Source organism: Neoarius graeffei, chromosome 20 (genome assembly GCF_027579695.1).
Source record: "Neoarius graeffei isolate fNeoGra1 chromosome 20, fNeoGra1.pri, whole genome shotgun sequence".
Taxonomy (NCBI): Eukaryota; Metazoa; Chordata; class Actinopteri; order Siluriformes; family Ariidae; genus Neoarius; species Neoarius graeffei.
Genome location: NC_083588.1, coordinates 58,045,111 through 58,061,836, shown reverse-complemented (window position 1 = coordinate 58,061,836; position 16,726 = coordinate 58,045,111).

Here is a 16,726-nt window from a genome sequence, read left to right as displayed (position 1 = left end):
CCATCCTCTTTGCTTCAAAAAAGAGGCTATGCAATTTTAAAACCATTCAGGTACAATGTGCTGGCAATATTTTATCCAGTGCTTCTGAAGTGAAGTACTTAGGTCTAACTTTAGACCAATCCCTAAATGGAGATGGCATTGTGGACAAAATAGTCAGCAGATCTAATGCCAAATTAAAGTTTCTGTATAGACAGGCTGGCAACCTGAGTCTAGACACTAAGAAACTTCTTACTTCAGGCCTACTACAAAGTCACTACGACTACGCCAGCACAGCATGGTATTCTGGCACAACTAAAAGGAGCAAGTCACGGCTCCAGTGTGCACAGAATAAAATCATTAGGTTTATTTTGAATGCACCGTTCAGAACACACATAGGAGCTGATGAATTTAGATGGGTCGGTATGTTGCCAGTTGATTTTAGATCCAAACAACTCAAAGCCCATATGATGTTCAAAATTCCTCAGCGCCTCAAAACTTGTCTTCTGCAATTCAAAATGTTACCCATAACTACAGTACAAGATCTAGTCGCTCTTCTCTTCAGCTCCCCCGGTGTGGTCCTTTTGGAAAAACTTCTTTTCTGTACACTGCAACCAAAATTTGGAATGAACTCATCTCATCTCATTATCTCTAGCCGCTTTATCCTTCTACAGGGTCGCAGGCAAGCTGGAGCCTATCCCAGCTGACTACGGGCGAAAGGCGGGGTACACCCTGGACAAGTCGCCAGGTCATCACAGGGCTGACACATAGACACAGACAACCATTCACACTCAGATTCACACCTACGGTCAATTTAGAGTCACCAGTTAACCTAACCTGCATGTCTTTGGACTGTGTGGGAAACTGGAGCACCCGGAGGAAACCCACGCGGACACGGGGAGAACATGCAAACTCCGCACAGAAAGGCCCTCGCCGGCCCCGGGGCTCGAACCCAGGACCTTCTTGCTGTGAGGCGACAGCGCTAACCACTACACCACCGTGCCGCCCTGGAATGAACTACCTTCAGAAATAAAATCAGTAGAAAATTTTCCCCTGTTCAAGAAGAAGGTAAAACAGCACTTTTTCAACATTCTATTTGATGAGGAAGCAGCAGATTATGTGTATTTTTAGTTTCTATATTTTTTAATTTCATTCTTTATTTATTATTATTATTATTATTATTATTACTATGTTTTTTTCTCTTGCTTTTTCTTGTTTTTTTTACTATTATTAACATTATCGTTCAGTATTATTTGTTATGGTATTAGTTTTCACATTTTTGCTATGCTTCCCCATGATATTCAGTTATACAGTATTGTCAAATTACTTTTATTTTGTTATTTTTTAATTGTGTGTAGCTATTTTTGTCTGTGATAAGGGACCACAATGAAAACAAGTTTTTATGCTTTTTTGTGTCATCCCTGCCACATCTGTACCGTTTTTATTGTACGTTTATGGACAAATAAAAAAAGAAAAAAGAAAAAAGTAACAGAATAGAATAGAATGCCTTTATTGTCACTACACTGAGTGCAGAATTATTAGGCAAGTGAGTATTTTGACCACAACATCCTTTTAATGCATGTTGTCCCACTCCAAGCTGTTTAGGCTTGAAAGCCTACTACCAATTAAGTATATCAGGTGCTGTGCATCTGTGTAATGAGAGGGGGTGTGGTCTAATGACATCAACACGCTATATCAGGTGTGCATAATTATTAGGCAACCTCTTTTCCTCTGGCAAAATGGGTCAGAAGAGAGATCTGACAGACTTTGAAAAGTATAAAATTGTGAGATGTCTTGCAGACGGATGCAGCACTCTTGAAATTGCGAAGATGTTGAAACGTGATCACCGAACAATCAAGCGTTTCATTGCAAATAGTCAACAGGGTCGAAAGAAGCGTGTGGGGAAAAAAAGGCGCAAAATAACTGCACATGATCTGCGGAAAATCAAGCGTGACGCTAACAAGCAGCCATTAGCATCCAGTTCTGCCATATTCCAGAGTTGCAACATTCCTGGAGTGTCAAAGAGTACAAGGTGTGCAATACTGAGGGACATGGCCAAGGTAAGGAAGGCTAAAAAACGACCACCACTGAGTAAGGCACACAAGATAAAACGTCAAGACTGGGCCAAGAAATATCTTAAGACTGATTTTTCTAAGGTGCTGTGGTCTGATGAGATGAGAATGACTCTTGATGGGCCAGATGAATGGGCCTGTGGCTGGATCAGTAATGGGCACAGAGCTCCACTCCGACGCCAGCAAGGTGGAGGTGGAGTACTGCTATGGGCTGGTATCATCAAAGACGAGCTTGTTGGACCTTTTCGAGTTGAGGATGGACTCAAACTCAACTCCCAGACCTACTGCCAGTTCCTGGAAGAAACCTTCAAGCAGTGGTATAGGAAAAAGTCAGCATCTTTCAAGAAGAACATGATTTTCATGCAGGATAATGCTCCATCTCATGCATCCAAATACTCCACTGCGTGGCTAGCCAGTAAAGGTCTGAAAGGTGAAAAAAATAATGACATGGCCCCCTTGTTCACCTGACCTAAACCCCATAGAGAACCTGTGGTCCATTATAAAACGTGAGGTCTACAAAGAGGGAAAACAGTACACCTCTCTGAACAGCGTCTGGGAGGCCGTGGTTGCTGCTGCACACAATGTTGGTCGTGAACAGATAAAGAAATTGACAGAATCTATGGATGGAAGGCTTTTGAGCGTCCTCATGAAGAAGGGTGGCTATATTGGTCACTGATTTGTTTTTGTTTTGTGTTTGAATGTCAGATATGTTTATTTGCAAATCTGGAGTTGTCATATCAGTGTACCTGGTGAAAATAAATAAGTGAAATGGCTACACATTTGGTTTTTATTAAGTTGCCTAATAATTCTGCACAGTGAAAGTTACCTGAACACATACATATTCTCCTAAAATGGACAAAACTAAAAATGCCCCACTCTAACTTCCATACATATTCACCTTTGATATTTATGAGTCTTTTTGTTTGATTGAGAACATAGTTGTTGTTCAATAATAAAACTAATCCTCAAAAATACAACTTGCCTAATAATTCTGCACTCAGTGTATACACATGTACAATGAGATTAAAGCATCTCCAATAACAGTGCAAACAGCGTGTAGAGAGAGAGAGAGAGGAAGGGGGAAGAGGGGGGTGTAAGGGGGTAAGGTGCACAGTCTGAGGTGTATGTGTTGTGTTACACATTATGGAGTGAGGTATTGCATGTATAAGGTATTGCACAGAGACAGTCACATTATAAATTATTGCATGAGAGAGTCACATTGTAAGATAAAATATTACACATTATGAAGTATTGCAAGGTAAGGTAAGGTGCACAGGCTTGAGGTGTATGTGCTGTGTGTAAGGTGCACAGACTTGAGGTGAATGTGTTGCGTTTCACATTATGGAGTGAGGTATTGTACATTATAAAAGTATTGCATAGAGAGTCACCTTATAAAGTACTGCACATTATAAATTAGTAAAATAGTAAAATAAATAGACTACAAGACTACAAAACAAGTTTCAGTTTTCACCCATATTGGAGCTCCAATATTTCAGTCAAAGGTTGCATATAGGTTATCCTTCAGGTATAGTTTACCATGAATCAAATGAAGCATTTTGTTGAGTTTAAGCTGTGTGTCATAAATTCAGGGCATTTTGTTAGCATTTGAAAATGCTTTCATAGGCCACGAATGCTGTGCGTGTATGCAAACACCACATTTTCAAAAAATCATTTTGCAAAAATAAGGCAGAACACCATCACAAATTTTGGATATGTTAAAAACAGACATCTAATCTTTCTAAGTCAATTTTATGTTGGTGGATGCTGTCTTTTTTTTTTTTTTGCTATAACATGCCAAAAATGTCACCAAATTAATTTTTTTCCATTTTTAAACTTTAATGTCTTCCAAACCACTCATCACAGAGGGGCAGTTTTAGAATACAAAGTGCACAGTATATATGGGAAGGTGTCTGTGTAATATCAAGCCTCTGGCTTTGAAATTGCACTTTCCACAGTCCTTCAAATATGCTGCCACAGAGCGTAGTGTAGAATTTCAGAGCAATTTCAAGCCCCCAGAATTCTATGATAAACCAAAAGCACACATGTAAAAGTCCATATTCTACAAGTACTGGTGCCAGATTTTGACCCTTGAAAATTTGAAGGTCCTAGCTTAAATACTTTTCTAGATACAGCAATATCAAAGCGGATCCCCAAAAAACTCTGCTCAAAACGGGTCCGAGGTTAGTTGCAAAAATATATTTTTATGACAAAACTATAAGCAGGGCAGCACGGTGGTGTAGTGGTTAGCGCTGTCGCCTCACAGCAAGAAGGTCCGGGCTCGAGCCCCGTAGCCGGCGAGGGCCTTTCTGTGTGGAGTTTGCATGTTCTCCCCGTGTCTGCATGGGTTTCCTCCGGGTGCTCCGGTTTCCCCCACAGTCCAAAGACATGCAGGTTAGGTTAACTGGTGACTCTAAATTGACCGTAGGTGTGAATGTGAGTGTGAATGGTTGTCTGTGTCTATATGTCAGCCCTGTGATGACCTGGCGACTTGTCCAGGGTGTACCCCGCCTTTCGCCCGTAGTCAGCTGGGATAGGCTCCAGCTTGCCTGTGACCCTGTAGAACAGGATAAAGCGGCGACAGATAATGAGATGAGATGAAACTACTGTATAAGGAGTTGGGAGCTAAAATTTGGGACTTTTCCTACTGGGAAGTGTGTGAACCTCCTGGAATTTTTTCAGCCAAATCTGAGATGGTCGAGTGGGAGCATTCGGAGATTTGACATGGAATGACCCATAAACATTAACCAGTAAGCCATAATAAATAAAACAAAGTCAATATTTGGTGTGAGATGAAATTCCATTTGCTTTAAAAAAAAATAGTAGTCTCAGGTCCAATGAGTGCAGTTTTATGCGGAAATGAGCTGTAGGTTTTACTGAGCATCTTACAGAACCAGCCACAGTTCTTCTGGACACTTTGGTTGTCACACTCGCTTCTTCATTTTGCACCAAAACCCAGTAGCCTTCATTATGTTTTCTTTTTTAATCTGAAAAGTGCTCTGTTATGTAATATGCTGCTCAGATACAAACTTTTTTTTCTGTAACATTTAATTTTGTTTGATGTTTGGAACGTTAGAAAGGTTTTGTAATGTTTCGACTCGACAGTGTAGAAGTCCATCCATCTGTAGCTGCTTATCCTGTACAGGGTCGCAGGTAAACTGGAGCCAATCCCAGCTGACTATGGGCGAGAGGCGGGGTACACCCTGGACAAGCTGCCAGATCATCACAGGGCTGACACATAGAGACAAACAACCATTCACACTCACATTCACACCTAAGGTCAATTTAGAGCCACCAATTAACCTAACCTGCATGTCTTTGGACTGTAGGGGAAACCGAAGCACCCGGAGGAAACCCACGCGGAGACGGGGAGAACATGCAAACTCCACACAGAAAGGTCATTGTCAGCCGCTAGGCTCGATTCCAGGACCTTCTTGCTGTGAGGCGACAGTGCTAACCAGTACTCCACCATGCAGCCCAAATGTAGAAGTCATAAAATAGAAATCTATAACAAAGTTTGTCTGAAAAAAAATAGGGGGGTCAAGACTTTTGCACAGTACTATATATATAAACAATACCAGTTTGGACATGCCGACTCATTCATAGGTTGTGCATAAACCATCAAACGCTCCGATGAATCTGGTTCTCATGAGAACTGTCTCAGGAAAGGAAGACCAAGACTTAGCTCTGATGCAGAGTGACCATCCTCAGAAATCACCAATGAACATCACCTCAGATTAGGCCCTACATGAATGCTTCACAGGGTACAAGTAGCAGACACATCTCAACATCAACTGCTCGGAGGAGACAGCGTGTGAATCATGGTTGAATTGCTGCAAAACAAAAAAATACTGATGAAGGTCAATCAGAAGAAGAGAACTGCTTGGACCAAGAAACACAATGACTTGATATTAGACCAGTGGAAATCTGTACTTTAGTCTGATGAGTCAAAATTTAAGATTTTTGGTTCCATCTGTTGTGTCTTTGTGAGACATAGAAAAGGGAACGGATGGCATCTGCATGTGTGGTTCCCACTGTGAAGCATGGAGTAGGAGGTGTGATGGTGTGGGGGTGCTTTGCTGGTGATGCTGTTGGTGATTTATTCAAAACTGAAAGCACACTTTACCAGAGCATTCTGCAGTGACATGTAAATCACATCTGGTTTGTGCTTAGTGGAACCATCATTTGTTTTTCAACAGAACAATGACCCAATACACACCTCCAGGCTGTGCAACCAAGAAAGAGGGAGAAGAAGTGCTGTAGCAGATAACCTTGCCTCCACAATCACCTGAACTAAACCCAAATGAGATGGTTTGGGATGAACTGGACCACAGAATGAAAGAAAAGCATCCAACAAGTGCTCAACAGATATGGGAACTCCTTCAAGACCAATCCAGATGACTATGAAAATGCCAAGAGTGTGCAAAGCTGTCATTAAAGTAAAAGGTGGCTATTTTCAAGTATTATTTCAAGCATTTTGCTTTGTTTCTACTTGCTTACTGTATAATTCCATGTGTTATTTCATAGTTTTGATGTCTTCAGCATCATTCTACAATGTAGAAAATAACAAAAAGTTAACGTGGACACCTTTCTGTTTTATCCAGCATTAACTTTTTCAGCAGTCTGTGCTACAGTAGCTCTTCTGTGGGATTGGACCGTATGGGCTAGCCTTCGTGCCCTATGCGAACCAATGAGCCTTTGACACCCATGACCCTGTCACCGGTTCACCAGTTGTCCTTTGGATCCTTGGACGACTTTTGTTAGGTACTAACCACTGCATACCAGGAGCACCTCACAAGATGTGCCATGTTGGAGATGCTCAAACCCAGTCATCCAGCAATCACAATTTGGCCCTTGTCAAAGTCACTCAGATCCTTACGCTTGCCCATTTTTCCTGCTTCCAACACATCAACTTTGAGAACTCAAGAACTGACTTATCTGTGAAGATACTCAGTCATCCAGGTACATAGTAATCTGTGGTTGGTAGAAGAGAGCAACTGGACTTGCTTGAAAAGTCTTGAGAGGCGAAACGTCTTCAAGACTTTTCAAGCAAGTCCAGTTGCTCTCTTCTACCAACCACAGATCAAGAACTGACTGTTCTCTTGCTGCCTAATATATCCCACCCCTTGACAGATTCCACTGGAATGAGATAATCAATGTTATTCACTTTTTCACCTGTCAGTGGTCATAATGTTCTGACTGATTGGTGTCTGTATGAGAATATATCTGAATGAAGGTATAATCCTGAAAGTGTTGACAAGACTGGAAACAAATATGCACCATGAACACACACAGCTCTGAAATCCAACTCTACAATGCACAAAATAAAATGTCACACCCCCTTCATATATTGCTCCTCAATGTCCACATTAGTGCTTCGAGCTGATAGTTATACTGCTGTCCACTCCTGAGCTGATGTTGGCCCTGACATACAGTAAATATCTGATCATGGGACAAAACAAGACCACGTAAATGAATCTGACCCAGCTAAGATCCAGTGTTTGGACAACCCCAATTCCATAAATTTGGGACACTGTGTAAAACATAAATAAAAGAAGATGGGACAGGGGCATGTTTACCACTGTGTTGCATCACCTCTACTTTCAACAACACTCTGTAAACGTTTGGGAACTGAGGAGACCAATTGCTGTGGTTTTGAAAGAGAAATCTTGTCCCATTCTTGCCTGATATACAATTTCAGTTGCTCAACAGTTCAGGGTCTCCTTTGTCGTATTTTGCGCTTCATAATGCACCAAATGTTTTAAATGGGAGACAGGTCTGGACTACAGGCAGGCCAGTTTAGCACCTGGACTCTTTAACTATGGAGCCGTGCAGTTTTAATATGTGCAGAAAGCAGTTTGGCATTGTCTTGCTAAAAGAAGGAAGGCCTTCCCTGAAAAAGATTTTGTCTGGATGGCAGCATATTGCTCTGAAACGTGTATTTATCATTCAGCATTAATGATGCCTTCCCAGATGTACAAGCTACCCATGTCATGTGCACTAATGCCCCCTCATACCATCACAGATGCTGGCTTTTGAACTGTGCACTGATAACAAGCCAGATGGTCCCTCTCCTCTTTAGCCTGGAGGACGTGGTGTCCATGATTTCTAAAAATAATTTCTACTTCTAATTCGTCAGACCTTGGGACAGTTTTGCACTTCACCTCAGTCCATCGTAAAAGAGCTCGGGCCCAGAGAAGGTGGTGGTGTTTCTGGATATTGTTTATATCTGGTTTTAACTTGTATTTGTGGATGCAGTAATGAACTGTTTTCACAGATGATGGTTTTTTGAAGTGTTCCTGAGCCCATACAGTGATTTCCACTACAGACACGTGTCTGTTTTTAATGCCGTGTCTCTTGAGGGCCTGAAGATCACAGGCATCCAGTGTCAGGTTTCAGGCTTGTCTCTTGCATACAGAGATTTCTCCAGATTCTCTGAAATTTTTAATGATATTATGGACCATAGATGATGTGATCCACAAATTCTTTGCAATTTTACATTGAGGAACATTATTCTTAAATTGTTGCACTGTTTGCCCACGCAGTCTTTCACAGAGCAGCGAACCCCTCCACATCTTTACTTCTGAGAGACTCCGCCTCTCTGGGATGCTCTTTTTATACCCAGTCATGTTACTGATCTGTTGCCAATTAACCTAATTAAGATTTGGGGGGGGGTTTCAGCATTACACACCTTTTTCAGTCTTTTGTTGTGCCTGTCCCAACTTTTCTGAAATGTGTTGCTGACATCAAATTCAAAATGAGCATATATTTTTCAAAAAACAATAACATTTCTCAGTTTCAACATTTTATATGTTGTATTATTTTATTAATAATAATAATACCATAAGTGCATGAGAGTGTATCAGTCTTGGTCCGTAAATAAATCTATTGAGTGCTCAGTGGCAATGATGAAGAGGCTTGTCCTTCTGGATCCCACTGAGGAACAGATGCGTAAAGGACCATGTAAATTTGTGTTTTGGCCCCTCCATCCTCCAATGTTCTCTGAACATCGACTCATATTGGGGAATTAGACATTTTAATCAATATAACATGGTCATTTTAAGCATGAAGTAGACTTTCTGATAGGCTGGAGACAAATTAGTCTCTCTCAGAATGTGGTGAGTTTTTGGTGGCCCAAGAAGATTAAACCTCGTAAACAGATCTCTGAACATCGGTTCATCCATGGAAAGTAGGCATTTTATGCAAAGCAATATGATCTTTATAAGCATGAAATCCAAGGGTGGAACAAGGTTAGCACTGTCCTCTCATAGTAAGAAGGTTGTGGGTTTGAACCTGTGTGGAGTTTGAAGTTCTCCTCGTGTCTGTATGGGTTTCCTCTGGGTGCTCTGGTTTCCCCAATAGTTCAAAGACATACAGATTAGGTAAAATACCCAGCCAGTGCATATTTAGTGTCAGTCCCAAGCTCAGATAGATTGGGGAGGGTTGCATCAGGAAGGACACCTGGTGTAAAACCCAATCAAATGTTATTCACCGCCACAACGCAAGGGGGCGCGAAGTCGCGAAATCGCTAGGAGTAGTTGGTGGGTGTGGTTAGTGGAGTGTTTATCCCCCGGTTACTTATAATGACTAGAACTGGAGTCATATACACTTCCTCACTTCCTCGATCAACCGCTCTTCGTGCTGCTCCATCTTCACTTGTGTTTTTAAAAATGGAGGTCATGAAAACAAAACAAACCGGGAAAGTAGGGAAGCGGAAGTGCGTGTACAGCGGATGTAGAGTGGACCAATCAGAGCCCTCTTGTCTGCGACGCTGTCTGCGAGGCTTCTGCGGTGCTCACAATTTTTGGGAGGTGCGCGCAGAGCGTCTGCGAAGGTGGGGGGGCTACGCAGACGCTATCTGCGATGCTATCTGCGAAGACTGGGTTGTCAGCATAAATTGGCCTTTACTCCCCGCTCAACGATAAATTACAACTGTCTGCGAAAAGCTATCTGCGAAAGCCTTGTCGCAAGAGCATGCAGAGGCCCTAACAGTCAAGAAGAAATAAGCATGAAATCCAAAGAAAGCATCCATTTCTTTCATAATGTACTGATTCAAGGTGTTTTAAGCTATTGAATAGTACCTCATATCGGGGATATGATATGATATATGATATATGATATGATATGATATGATATGATATGATATGATATGATATGATATGGTATGGTATGGTCCTTTTAAGAGGGAAAAAATGTTTGTACCAACAACCACAACAAAAATTATGAAAAAAAATTATTTGTGCAAATCTGATTTATACAGAGCCCCTAAAGTCCCAAAAGTGTTTTTGGTTTTGTTTTGTTTTTAAATATTGTGGGAACAAGTTAATTATCTTGTGTGCAGAGGTGGACAAAGTACCCAACTTCATTACTTAAGTCAAAGTACAGATCCCACTGGTCAAATGTTACTCCGATACAAGTGAAAGTTGTCCAGTCAAATTTTTACTTAAGTTAAAGTACTGAAGTACTTGCTTTTAAAAATACTTAAGTATTAAAAGTACATTTTCTGTCAACGCATTGTTGTACTATTGCCACAACGCTTACAAAACCTATTGCCTCTGAAGCAATCGACTGGATTTACTGGATTTACAAAATGAACGCATGCTGTGCCATCATGGTGGTTTAACATTAAGCTAGCTAGTCAGTGATGCTCCACCTGACATGCTAGCAAACTCTTTTCAAACTCGAAATCATATTGGGTAGCTAACGCGACTAGAAAATAAAGTTTTCTACCTTCTGTTTATTTGGCAAGATTATGGTAAAACACATTTCTGAAAGGGCTTCAGATAAGTTAACGTTATTCATGTTAGCGTAACTCCGTTTTTACATGCTAACTAACAGTGTCCAAGTTAACTAGCTATGTGTTAACGTTAGCCATGGACAAGGCTACGGCAACTTGGTGGGCAAATCCATAGAAAGTCGTTTGACTAACCAGACTGCATAACTATTGTAATGTTATCGCTAGCTCTAAAAGCACAGACAACTTCATTACAAGCTTCCTCTTGGAATAAAACATTTCATACCTCAATATGCTTCTGCTTTTTGGATGGCAAGTTTTTGTAGGCCGTGATGTGGTTTGTTTTTGGCAAACAAAGCAAACATTTAAAATGAAATGAATCTTTAATCCTTTCAGAAAACTGAAACATGGGTTCTAGGTATGGCCATGGGTGCGTGCATTCCCCAGAAGAACCGCCTCCTTCCATTCTGCCATCGACTGATCGTGTTCAAATAATGCTGCTGAGAAATAATTGAATTTGGTTTTATATAGTCCATGGACGTGACGTCACGCTAGTGATTACTGATAGTGTCTCAGTGTCACCTGAGGAAAAAAACAATCACATTTTAGAAAAGAAAAGAAAAAAAAACATCCACTTTCAAAGCCGCTTCATCGTAACGAGTAACGAGGACCTTGATAGAAATGTCGTGGCATGGGCGCCGCCAGGGGGGGAAAGGTTAGAACAATTCTAGGGGCCCAGCACTGCCATGGGGCCCTTTAAGGGGCTGATAATATGCTTTTAATGATTTTAATAAGACTTTTGAAATAACAACAATGCAATATTCCATCTGGTAAAATGAGCTAATTGAACAAGGCTGTCTATTTCTTGAGTTCTTCAACATATTGTCATTTAACCCTCCCCCTTTTGCGAAATGGTATGGTCCAGTTCTGGTAGAAGCGCGATACGTTAAATCTGTGTGCTGATCAGTGCAACGCTACTTGCTGCTGTGTCGCGGTGCAGCAGCCAGCCAGCCAGCAGTGGAGTGCGTACAGTCTATGGTCGCTAAATATGAAGAGTGGCTGTCAAAAACGTAAAGAAAGGCAGCTGAAAGCTGAGAGGGACCAGAGAGGCAGGCAACTGGTCACTCAGTTTTTCCCAAAGAAAGGTAGCTATTGCTCACATGTGTGTTCAAAATATTAGTGAATGGTAAATGAACAGTATGAACGTGGTTGGATTAGCCTATCAAGAGAACACTTTTACAGTTTGTACAGTGACTTTTTTTCCATTTTAATAACTGAACTGACTTGTGTGATAAACAAGATGAAATATTACGTTATGCTGGTGCTAATAACTAGTGCTAATAACCAGTTTCATAACTAATGGGGTGCCCTAAATATGCACAGATTCAGCCTCAGGGGGACCTCCGCCCTACCAAACCACTGAACCCCCCTTTGGAGAAGGAGGTAAGCAGCAATACAACCCATAAATGCTTTAGGATTGGAGTTTTTAATGAGCGAGCGCCATATAGTTTGCTAGATTAAAGTGTTGCTAATAACGGACACCAGTCAAGTGTTTGACATGGTTACGTGTGTGGAATGTTCACATGTTCTCAACCATTGGTTTTAAATTGAGGAGCTGGAGAAAGCGCAGCACACATAAAAGAGGGATAGAGGTTACAACATATGAAGAAATTCGTACGTAATTGATCAAATTGAAATGTCACTCCATGTCACTTTGAAATAAATTTATAATAAGATGTTTCCTGTCTTTTATGGGTAACATTTGTAAGGCTACTGAGTATGGAGTTCATTTAAATGCATCAAACTTGAATGCATCAAACTTTTTCATGCATTAACTGTAATAAAGTCACAAACTCAAGGTCCATGGGCTATCAAAAGTCAAATAATGACAATAGTGCAATTGTGACAAGGGTGGGCAAAGTTGGGGGGCCCAAAATTCTAATCTTTCATGGGGCCCAAAATTTCTGACGGCGCCCCTGGTCGTGGAGTGAAAAGTACGATATTTGTCTTTCAAATGTAGTGAAGTTAAAGTCATAAATTTCCAAAAAAAAAAATACTCAAGTAAAGTACAGATACTCAAAAAGTGTACTTAAGTACAGTACTCAAGTAAACGTACTTCATTACTGTCCACCTCTGCTTGTGCACAGAAGATAAACTATATCACCAACTAAGATTAATATCAGACTGTGTTTATAAAATAATGCTTTTAAATATTTCCTCTAATCTCAAATAGTCAGATGAGCGCATGATTTTTGACAGTACTGTTTAACCACAATGACATTACAGTAAATACAACCCCGATTCCAAAAAAGTTGGGACAAAGTACAAATTGTAAATAAAAACGGAATGCAATAATTTACAAATCTCAAAAACTGATATTGTATTCACAGTAGAACATAGACAACATATTAAGTGTCAAAAGTGAGACATTTTGAAATTTCATGCCAAATATTGGCTCATTTGAAATTTCATGACAGCAACACATCTCAAAAAAGTTGGGACAGGGGCAATAAGAGGCTGGAAAAGTTACAGATAAAAGTAAAATGAACAGCTGGAGGACCAAATTGCAGCTCATTAGGTCAGTTGGCAATAGGTCATTAACATGACTGGGTATAAAAAGAGCATCTTGGAGTGGCAGCGGCTCTCAGAAGTAAAGATGGGAAGAGGATCACCAATCCCCCTAATTCTGCACCGACAAATAGTGGAACAATATCAGAAAGGAGTTCGACAGTGTAAAATTGCAAAGAGTTTGAACAGATCATCATCTACAGTGCATAATATCATCAAAAGATTCAGAGAATCTGGAAGAATCTCTGTGCGTAAGGGTCAAGGCCGGAAATCCATACTGGGTGCCCGTGATCTTCGGGCCCTTAGACGGCACTGCATCACATACAGGCATGCTTCTGTATTGGAAATCACAAAATGGGCTCAGGAATATTTCCAGAGAACATCATCTGTGAACACAATTCACCGTGCCATCCGCCGTTGCCAGCTAAAACTCTATAGTTCAAAGAAGAAGCCGTATCTAAACATGATCCAGAAGCGCAGACGTCTTCTCTGGGCCAAGGCTCATTTAAAATGGACTGTGGCAAAGTGGAAAACTGTTCTGTGGTCAGACGAATCAAAATTTGAAGTTCTTTATGGAAATCAGGGACGCCGTGTCATTGGGACTAAAGAGGAGAAGGACGACCCAAGTTGTTATCAGCGCTCAGTTCAGAAGCCTGCATCTCTGATGGTATGGGGTTGCATTAGTGCGTGTGGCATGGGCAGCTTACACATCTGGAAAGACACCATCAATGCTGAAAGGTATATCCAGGTTCTAGAGCAACATATGCTCCCATCCAGACGACGTCTCTTTCAGGGAAGACCTTGCATTTTCCAACATGACAATGCCAAACCACATACTGCATCAATTACAGCATCATGGCTGCGTAGAAGAAGGGTCCGGGTACTGAACTGGCCAGCCTGCAGTCCAGATCTTTCACCCATAGAAAACATTTGGCGCATCATAAAACGGAAGATACGACAAAAAAGACCTAAGACAGTTGAGCAACTAGAATCCTACATTAGACAAGAATGGGTTAACATTCCTATCCCTAAACTTGAGCAACTTGTCTCCTCAGTCCCCAGATGTTTACAGACTGTTGTAAAGAGAAAAGGGGATGTCTCACAGTGGGAAACATGGCCTTGTCCCAACTTTTTTGAGATGTGTTGCTGTCATGAAATTTAAAATCACCTAATTTTTCTCTTTAAATGATACATTTTCTCAGTTTAAACATTTGATATGTTTAATATGTTCTATTCTGAATAAAATATGGAATTTTGAAACTTCCACATCATTGCATTCCGTTTATTATTTACAATTTGTACTTTGTCCCAACTTTTTTGGAATTGGGGTTGTAGAAGGTTAATGAGAGTCAATTAAATCAGTACAAACTGATGAACATTGTGGTTACAGTGTCCACTGGTGGTGAGAGCCGGTATGGCTTTATCTCATCTGTTGAATCCTTTTTGCAAAGTAAAATCTCATTCTCATCTCATTATCTCTAGCTGCTTTATCCTGTTCTACAGGGTCACAGGCAAGCTGGAGCCTATCCCAGCTGACTACGGGCGAAAGGCGGGGTACACCCTGGACAAGTCGCCAGGTCATCACAGGGCTGACACATAGACACAGACAACCATTCACACTCACATTCACACCTACGCTCAATTTAGAGTCACCAGTTAACCTAACCTGCATGTCTTTGGACTGTGGGGGAAACCGGAGCACCCGGAGGAAACCCACGCGGACACGGGGAGAACATGCAAACTCCACACAGAAAGGCCCTCGCCGGCCCCGGGGCTCGAACCCGGACCTTCTTGCTGTGAGGCGACAGCGCTAACCACTACACCACCGTGCCGCCCGCAAAGTAAAATAAACCAGCTAATTTTTTTAGAGCAAAAAATTGTACCTGAGACAAATTAACGTTTCTGCATTCAAAAAATCTACTATACAGAGCAGTAAGCAGTAAAAACAGTAATAAATGAAACAAAGTCGATATTTCTTACTATGACACTTTGCTTTAAAATAAAAAATAGTAGTCTGAGGTCCAATGAGTGCAGTTTTATGCGGAAATGAGCTGTAGGTTTTACTGAGCATCTTACAGAACCAGCCACAGTTCTTCTGGACACTTTGACTGTCACACTCGCGTCTTCATTTTGCACCAAAACCCAACCTTCATTATGTTTTTTGTTTGAAAAACGTCACTAATTCACAGTTATTCCATGAAATCGAGTCGTACATGAGCTGATAGCTGATTACCCCTTTTCCACCAAATCAGTTCCAGTGCCAGTGCTGGTGCTGGTTCACAACTCGTTCAACTTGCGAGCCAGCTGAGAACCAGTTTGCTTTTCCATCGCTCGCGGTGCTAAGCGGAGCCACGTCATTACGTCGCTGTATACGTCATTACGTCGCTGTATACGTCAGTTACGTCGCTGTACGTATATGGAAGTTACGGCGCTACGTTTACATAAACCTTGGCGCGAATATCAAAGCAAAAACAACACGGAAGAAGCAGCAGCGGCAACAACAACAACAATAATAATAATAATGGATGACTTCGCGTTTGTACAGCTGCTGCTTCTCACCGCTTAAAAATGGCGATCTTTCGCGGTCTTGTTATTGTTGTTGGTCTTAACAACTCCTCCCCCCCGCTGACGTAAGCGGTTCTTTCCTCTGGCCCAGCAGAGAGTTGGTGCTAGCCTGGAACTGGTTTTTCTGGCCCCAGAGCCAGTTCTTTGTCAGTGGAAACAGAAAACCCGGTTCCAAACTAAGCACTGGCCCCGAACCAGCCCTGGAACTGCTTTGGTGGAAAAGGGGCAGATGAGGTGTGTAGCACCGAGTCGGCTATAATCCATGTATAGCGAGATTGAGTGGAATCTCATCTCATTATCTCTAGCCGCTTTATCCTTCTACAGGGTCGCAGGCAAGCTGGAGCCTATCCCAGCTGACTACGGGCGAAAGGCGGGGTACACCCTGGACAAGTCGCCAGGTCATCACAGGGCTGACACATAGACACAGACAACCATTCACACTCACATTCACACCTACGCTCAATTTAGAGTCACCAGTTAACCTAACCTGCATGTCTTTGGACTGTGGGGGAAACCGGAGCACCCGGAGGAAACCCACGCGGACACGGGGAGAACATGCAAACTCCACACAGAAAGGCCCTCGCCGGCCCCGGGGCTCGAACCCAGGACCTTCTTGCTGTGAGGCGACAGCGCTAACCACTACACCACCGTGCCGCCCACATTGAGTGGAATAACTGTTTTATTCTATCCACATTCACTGTATTTTGAGAAACGGAGCATTTATATTTTTATTTTTTGCAAATTCACTAAATGAAAACTTTATACAAAACATCTGACAAAATCTGTGGTTGGTAGAAGAGAGCAGCTGGACTTG